At 36.8% G+C, this 7,837-nt stretch overlaps 1 pseudogene; it reads right to left on the bottom strand.

Moving 5' to 3' along the window:
* Positions 1-831: 831 nt before the first annotated feature.
* Positions 832-4,760, bottom strand: LOC114629209 (annotated as a pseudogene).
* Positions 4,761-7,837: the final 3,077 nt, after the last annotated feature.

Genomic DNA, 7,837 nt, shown 5'->3' on the forward strand with positions numbered 1-7,837 from the left:
AAACCAAAATCATATCATGGAGAAAAATAATATATTTACACACTAATAAAAATGGCATATGGAAGTAGTTTTGAAAAGTTAGTGTTGTTTTGAGTTAGGAATTGTAGTTTCTTCATATCTAATTATGAAGTGTATCCAATAGTCTTATCATCTGTGTGTGGTCTATGCAATAAATGTTTCAAGTACCTGAGGAGAAACATGCATTCTCACTCTGGAGATGTAGTCATGTTGTGGCACTCAACTCCTCCACACTTTTAATAATGTTTTCATAGGCTTGGTCTGAAGTTAATAAAAGAGCTGAGGTAAAAATCTTCCATACAAATGAAGGCTGGGCACTAGCTTTCTTGGTTATTTTATACAGACTGGAGCTCATGTACATTTCTATCTTTATGTCACACTGAGCATTTGTGAGGCACTGGCTCTGGTCTCCAGAAGCATGCACACGTATGCACACACACGTGCACATAAACATGAGGACACACACAGTCATGCACACACATAATATACACTCATGCTGACATATATATATACATGCACATCACATGTAGAACTATGTTCTTATGAACTTGTTTAATGTAAATGGCTATAATACACATTAATAAATCTAACAAATTTTTACTTTTACAAATTTCTTTTTCAGGAAAGATAAATACATAAGGACCCCCTGAAAAGGACTGTCTTATGAAGCATAAGCACTAAAAATTTTGAGAAGAACTTTAGAGCCTCTGAAACCAGATGCTATAATCTCTCATAACAAATAACCCAAAGGCAAACGTTTCAGAGAAGCATGAATACATTCCTGTTATCTCAGCCTTCAATGGCCAGTAGTGAACGATGCTCTTCTTTTCTGATATATATTTCCAAATCAACTGCAAATCCTAGGCATTGATGGAATCTGAAAAATTAATTCTGCATATTTTATATACTTATGATACAGAGATGATATACTAGGCATCTTCAGACAATATACTAATTGAGAGTATATATTACTGCTAGTCTCACTACACCATTGTGAAATTTCCAACTTGAGGCTACAGTGCAAAATTCATGTAATGAACCTCATAGTATTCTATTTGGATCTCACACAAGGTTCATGATAAGTGTGCAGATATATCCCTTATTGGCAGTTTTTAATCACCCATGGATATGTTTTACCTTGCCCACAATTAAGCTCTTTCCTAGTAAGTCTTCTGGGACTATCAACTAGATTATAGAGAAATACAAAGCTGCAGAACCAATTCTTTTCCCTTCACTACTGGTGAGGTTTTGCAAGCCTGTGAGCCCGTAGGCATGTGCCTGTCATGTCAAATGGGTATATATCAGAGGACAACTTTTAGGAGTCTCTTCTCTCCATCTACTTTGTTGAGGGCAGAATGTCTTCCATTTCTGCCATGCCATGTACCTCAGGTTGGCCTGGGAACTTGGGTGTGATTTTTCTGTTCTCCACCTCTCATCTCTCTGTAGGAGTACTAGGAGTAGGAATATATGTTACTCTTGATTCCAGAGCCATTTTATACGAGTTTGAGAGATTGTATTTGAAAGTCTACTGTTCTCACATTCTGGAGGTATGTCTCCCTGCGGGCTGCCCCCACCCCCCATTTACACATTCTCCTTCAAGCTCTGCTCTGAACATCTCTTTGTGGTAAGCTCATGTAAAGTTAACCATTTTAAATTGAATTGCATAAAAAGATTATCATATTGAGAAACTAGAAGCACAGTTGTGAGAGAAATGTCACATAATATTGAGAAATATAATTTAGAAAGTGTCTACCATGATACACTAGTGATTGCATATCAAAATGAAAGTAATATTCTCTCCACAAACTGCTAAAATTGTTTCTAATAAACAGTGAGTAACTGCTCCCTTTTGAGGCAACTTTCTTGTTTCTATTAAGTTTAAGTTACTCGTTTACAATTTTTTTCTTAGAAATGGTTAATATGTTGGTTGTAGCTTCATATAGATTTCTCAAAGTGACTGCTAGTCTGTCATACACACACACACACACACACACACACACACACACACACAATGTGGACAGATTTCTAAAAGTTGTCAAAAATATAATGCTGAAGCATATAGTGACATGTAGCATCATAATTTACCAGTGTTAAAGTATTGGCTATATGTATAAATCTTGGTTTATTTGGCGTAGCCTGAATACCCGACTTGTAATAATTATCAATTATTTTAGTGCTCACCCTTCTATCCCTATATGTATCTGGTTGAAAAGTATATTAATTTGTTTCCATAAATAAGTGATGCATTTGTTCCATAAGAATGACCGGGGATGAAAAATATAACAAGTGATAAATATAGTCATTGAAATGGATTTTCTAATTGTGATCATTGTCCCAAAGGAGCTCATCTGTCTATACTATACACTCCAACCCTTATATACATTCATATTTAAAGATAGGTGAACTGCCTTTGGTTATGATTTCTATCTTTTAAAATATTTTCTGGTTCCTAAAAACACAAAGGCGGCTGTTGACTTGATAAATAAACTAATTAAGTTTAGTGTAGCAGTTGGTTGTGGTGGTGCACACCTGCTATCCTAGAATCATGGGGGTAGAGGCAACAAGATTCTGAATTCAAGCCTAGCATGGGCTCTGGAGTGCTAAGCTCCTTTAAAATATGTTTTTAAAAGTTAGCAATATGAATGAACTTCAAGATTGAGAGATAAAGCTTAAATATAGAACTGAGGGAGCTAAAGAAACAGATTCTTAGGATCTGTCTAGCAGGAATGAAAGAAATATCCTCAAGCTTTATCCAGCTTTTTATTCTTTTTCAAATTATTTTTTCATTAATTTGTTTATTGATTCAGTTTATATTCTGATCCCCTCCCACCTCCTACAGGTTCCCCCTCCCCCATCCCACTTCCTAGTATCAACCTACCTTGGCACATCAAGCCACTGCAGAACTACGTGCATCTTCTCCCACTGACTCCACACACAGTGGCCCAGTTGTATTCTTTTGGCATCTATTATAGTCCATCATGTTACTATTTTGCCCAAGGCAGGCTTTTAAAAACATTGATTCAGATTTAAAGATTGCTCCTTCACTGAAGCATGTGGGGCACAATGTCGACAGTCACTGTAGACTCAGGACATCATCACAATAGGCAAAAAGGGAGAGGGTGTCGTATCACTGGTGAACACACCGCCATTCCACAGTCCTGAGATTCCTACCTCTGGACTATGTATGAGAGGAATAGCCACACCAACATACAGATCAGACTGAATTATCTATTGAGGATATTGTTATCTAACATCTCTTTAAACAGGTGGTAGTGGGGAATCCATTTGATAATGAGAAGAAAAGGGGGGTCCTGAAGCAGACAGAATACATAAACAAAGGTCTTGCTTGTCCATTTGAGTGTTGAAAGAGTAAGAGTAACCAAATAGACTTGTAATTTGAAAAACAAAGAAGGAAAGAAAGAAAAGGGGAAGAAGGAAGGGAGGGAAAAGTGATAACATAAGATGATTTGGGGAGATTATGTCTAAGAACACAAACTAAAGATGAAAAACAATGCTTCAACCAAGAAAAATTCGGACTCAGCATCATCATTACATGTAGAAAGAACTATATAAGAGATCTATTTACTCTGTCATTTCCATCTGCCTTTCTTGAGCTGAATAATTACACTTTATTTTGGAAGCACCTCTTGTGTCGAGAAATTTAAATTAAAAGAATAAATGTTTACATTGTTACACTGCTAGACATTAATTTATGGACAGCCAAAACAGTAATTGTAAAAAAAAAAAAAGGAATGCAGCAAAACAGTATTAATTTGCAGGAATGCCTGCAGACAGCTATTTCAATCTTAAATGTCTATTTAATAGTTACTAAAAGTGGTCAACAGTTGTTGGAAAATAAGTCTCCAAGGTAGACAAAAACAGACTCTTATAAAACCCATATTCAGTTATCTGAAGAAGATTTCCATTTAAAATAAATTAACTGTGTTGTTTAAATGTTCAATCACACACAAATCTTAGTTTTAAATGTCAATCAGCCTTTAACTGTAAGAGTACATTTTTTTTGAATTTAAATGCACTTTATTTTTAGACAACCCACATGACATGTTTTTTTCTTAAAAAAAAAAAAAACAATGCCTCCACTCCAAATAAATCACGGTCAAAATAAAAGCTCAAGATGACGTCAGTCCCATTTGTCCTAAGTCCTGGTGTTGTCTGGATGGTAAGCAGCAGCCAATTACGGTGACAGGGGATATATCCAATTTGTTAACATTTTTCCATCTCTAAGCCATCCTTAAAGAAAATCATGAATGGAGTCACACCATCTTCACGGTAGTCCAGGAGAGCAACCATACCATCTGGATTCATGTTCTCACCAATAAAAAACTGTTAGTTATTGAAATTAGCAAGGATGTGCTTAATTTGCTCTGCAGCTCCAGTCATAAAAGGCTTTACTCTTTCTGGTTTCTGTTCTTCAAGTTTGCCCTTGAGTGATTTCATGTAGTCTTTGATGTAATTTTGTAGGCCTCTTTTGTGAAGCTGGTTTCTTGTAAGTGATGGTTCATGACAATGTCAACACCGGTGACTCCTGTGCTTTCAGTGCCTTCGCCCTCCGGACCTTCAGCGGAAGCATTTCCACCAATGAGCGAGTCATCGATGACACCCTCTGTTCTACTGACCATCTTGCCCTCCACCTCCAGGCACAGCCCGTCTGCGATCTCCCGGATCTTGTAGATGTCGGAGAACAGCTCATCATGGCTGATGAGGTCCCGGTAGATGATCATGGTGACAGCTGAGGACAGCGGTGCTAGCCTGACAGCGTGGAGAGAGCGTGGTGCAGCCGGAGCGGCGCTGGGGGGAGGGGGGAGCGGGCAGAAAAGGCCTACTCGGGTGCTCCTCAACCTCATATAGAGGTAAGAGTATATTTTAACTAATTTGAAGTCTATGAGCTGTCTATGCTGGAGGTGTCCAACAGAAGCAAAGAGGAAAAGATTTACCTGAGAATTTCAGGTGGACAAGTCCCCGTGAAGCCAGAGTTGTTGCTTAGATCATGGTTTGGGTATTGCAATGATAGAAAACTGATAAACAGTGAAGAGGGTCAGAGAAACATATGTGCCTATTCCCCACTGCACTTTTAAAAATTGCAATTTATTTGTGTGTGTGTATGTGTGAGAGAGAGAGAGAGAGAGAAGGAGGAAGAGGAGGAGGAGGAGGAGCAGGGAGAGACAGAGAGACAGAGCGATAGAGAGACACAGAAAGAAAGGAGAGGAGAGATAGAGCAAGGGAGACATATGTATATGTGCCATAGAGCATTTGTCCATAGTAGAGGACAAATTTGTGGAGTTTATTCTCTCCTTTCATCTTTATGTAGGTTCTAGGGACCAAACTCAGATCATTAGGTTTATGCAGTCACCTTTGTCTGTTGAGTCATCTTAGTTACCCCGAGTGACTTATTGAATATCTGAGAGAAGACTGTTAAATCTATTTCCATGAGGGAAAATCTATAATTTTTATTTTTTATATATGTTAGGTTTGGCTAGAATGACTATACTGATATCATAAAATGGTCTCTGATGCATATATGCAAATAAAAATAGATATTAAAGCATGAAGTGCTTGTTACTGAAATTCATACACAATGAATTGGAGACCTGAAGGCACAATCCTGATAATCAGGATAAATATAAAACCCACACAAGCTACATCACAGGGAGAATATAAAGCCATACTGATGCCTTTCAACAAAATGAGAACTCCACAGCAAATGCTCAGAAAAGGTTCTTGTTCACTGTTTATGTCAGAGCTACAGAACCCACATGTCCACTACCCTGATCAAAACCATCATAAAGTTTTCAGGTTAAACAATCCTGAAAAATTATCTGTGTCTGAGGATAAGGATAAATGTAAACATCTGTTATTACTATTGCTATTAATATTATTATTATCATTCTTATTGTTGTTATTTGTCTCTTTCTCTCTTTTTCTCTGTCTCTCCCTCTACTTCTACCTTTCTTTCTGTCTCTTTGTCTTTCTTGCTGATGTTGTTCTTGAACTCACTATGTATCCAAGATTGGCCTTGAACTTGTGGCTACCCTCCTATCTTGGCATTCCTTGTGTGGGAATTACAAGTGTTCAGTGTGAAGAATGAGAAAGTATTAAAAATATCGTTGGAGAATTCTCCATAGTAAATGTCTATTCTTCAAAGAAAACAAATAAACGAGCAAAGAAACAAAAACAACCCAGAGACCTGTCCTTAACCAATCAGGGTATTAGTCAACTCTAGTTTTTATGTCTCAGCTGAACCTATGTGCCTGATAATTAGTTTTCATTGTCAGTTTGACATTATCTAGAATTCCCTGGGAAGAAAGTCTCAGTGAGGTATTGTCTGTGTTAGATTGGCGTGTGTGCATGTCTGAAGTGGATTGTTTTAGTTATCTTCACTGATTTTGGAAGCAAAGTACACTGTGGGCAGCCTCATTTCCTATACTTCAATATAAAAATGAAGAAAATGAGCAATACTCATTAATTCACTGCTCTCTGCTTTTTAACTGCCTATGTAATAGGATTATCTGTTTGATTTCCTTGGATTTCTTGAAGTTGTAAGTCAAATAGACCCTTTTTCTTTAAATTACTTTGCTAGGACATTTTATCACAACGATAGGAAAATAACAGATAACATGAAACATTTCTGAATGTAATACCCCCAAATCCAAGATTCGTAATACAATGAGGAGCAACTCCATAGAATGCTACCTTGGTCCCTCCCCTCACTACAATAACAATAGGGGACTTAGAATGAATGTCTTAAAGTTGTAGAAAGCCTCTTTCTTTTCCTTGTTTCATTACAGCATCAACATATTTCCAGTACTAAATATCTTAAATCCAATTTATTTATGAAGGGGCTTTATGGTATTCAAATATAACAGAGAAGACAAAAGATAATAAAGGAATAAAAGGCTCCAACCTCTGTAGGGTTAGTAAGCACAACTGATTGCCACTCACCTGGAAGTCTAACATAAACTATATTATAGAAATATTTTCGGTCTGTATTATTTAAGAACATATTTTTTCTCAACAAAAATTATGGTTATGAAAATGTCTAAAACCAAAAATCATAACCACCACCAACAAAGCCTCACTCACACCAAAAAGAGGAGAAGGAAAACAAACCAAAACCAAAACCAAACCAAAACATCCAAAGACTAAAGCCCATAAACCAGGAGCTATAGTATCAGCTATTCAGGAGACTAAAATGAGAGGATATTTTGAGCTCAGAAGTTTCAGATCAGCCTGAGAAATATGGCAAGAACTCTCTTCTGAAAACAAAACAAAGAAAACCAACAAGGAAGAAACACAAAATGAGATAAAGCAAGTAACAGAAAATGACTCCTATAGCTCAATCCAGTCATTAATTTTAGACATATTAGACCAAAAATTTAAACAGACTAATTTGTTAAATTTGCTACAGTTCAGTGGTCCATTCTTTGCCTAGAATGTATTAGTCAATAGATTTAGTTCCCAGTAGTGCAAATAATAATATAAATCCTTAAAGATAAAGTGAATAATATGTAAGGACTAGTGGGTGATGTAAGAAAAATGAAAAAAAAAGCTAAGAAAAATTTGAAAATAAATGTTAGAAATCAAAAGGCATTTTATTAGAAACAATTGAATTCATGAATTCATCAATATTCAGGTTGTAGGCAAAAGAAGAAAATTAAGCTTGAAGCTGTGTCAATAATTGTTTCCAAAACTGGAACAAATGGGGGAAGGAGGAGAAGGAGGAAGAGGAGGAGAAGGAGAAGCAAGAGCAGGAGCTGGAGGAGGAAGAGGAGGAGGAGGAACAGGAGCTGGAGGAGGAGGA

Source organism: Grammomys surdaster, unplaced genomic scaffold (genome assembly GCF_004785775.1).
Source record: "Grammomys surdaster isolate TR1022 unplaced genomic scaffold, NIH_TR_1.0 278, whole genome shotgun sequence".
Classification (NCBI taxonomy): domain Eukaryota; kingdom Metazoa; phylum Chordata; class Mammalia; order Rodentia; family Muridae; genus Grammomys; species Grammomys surdaster.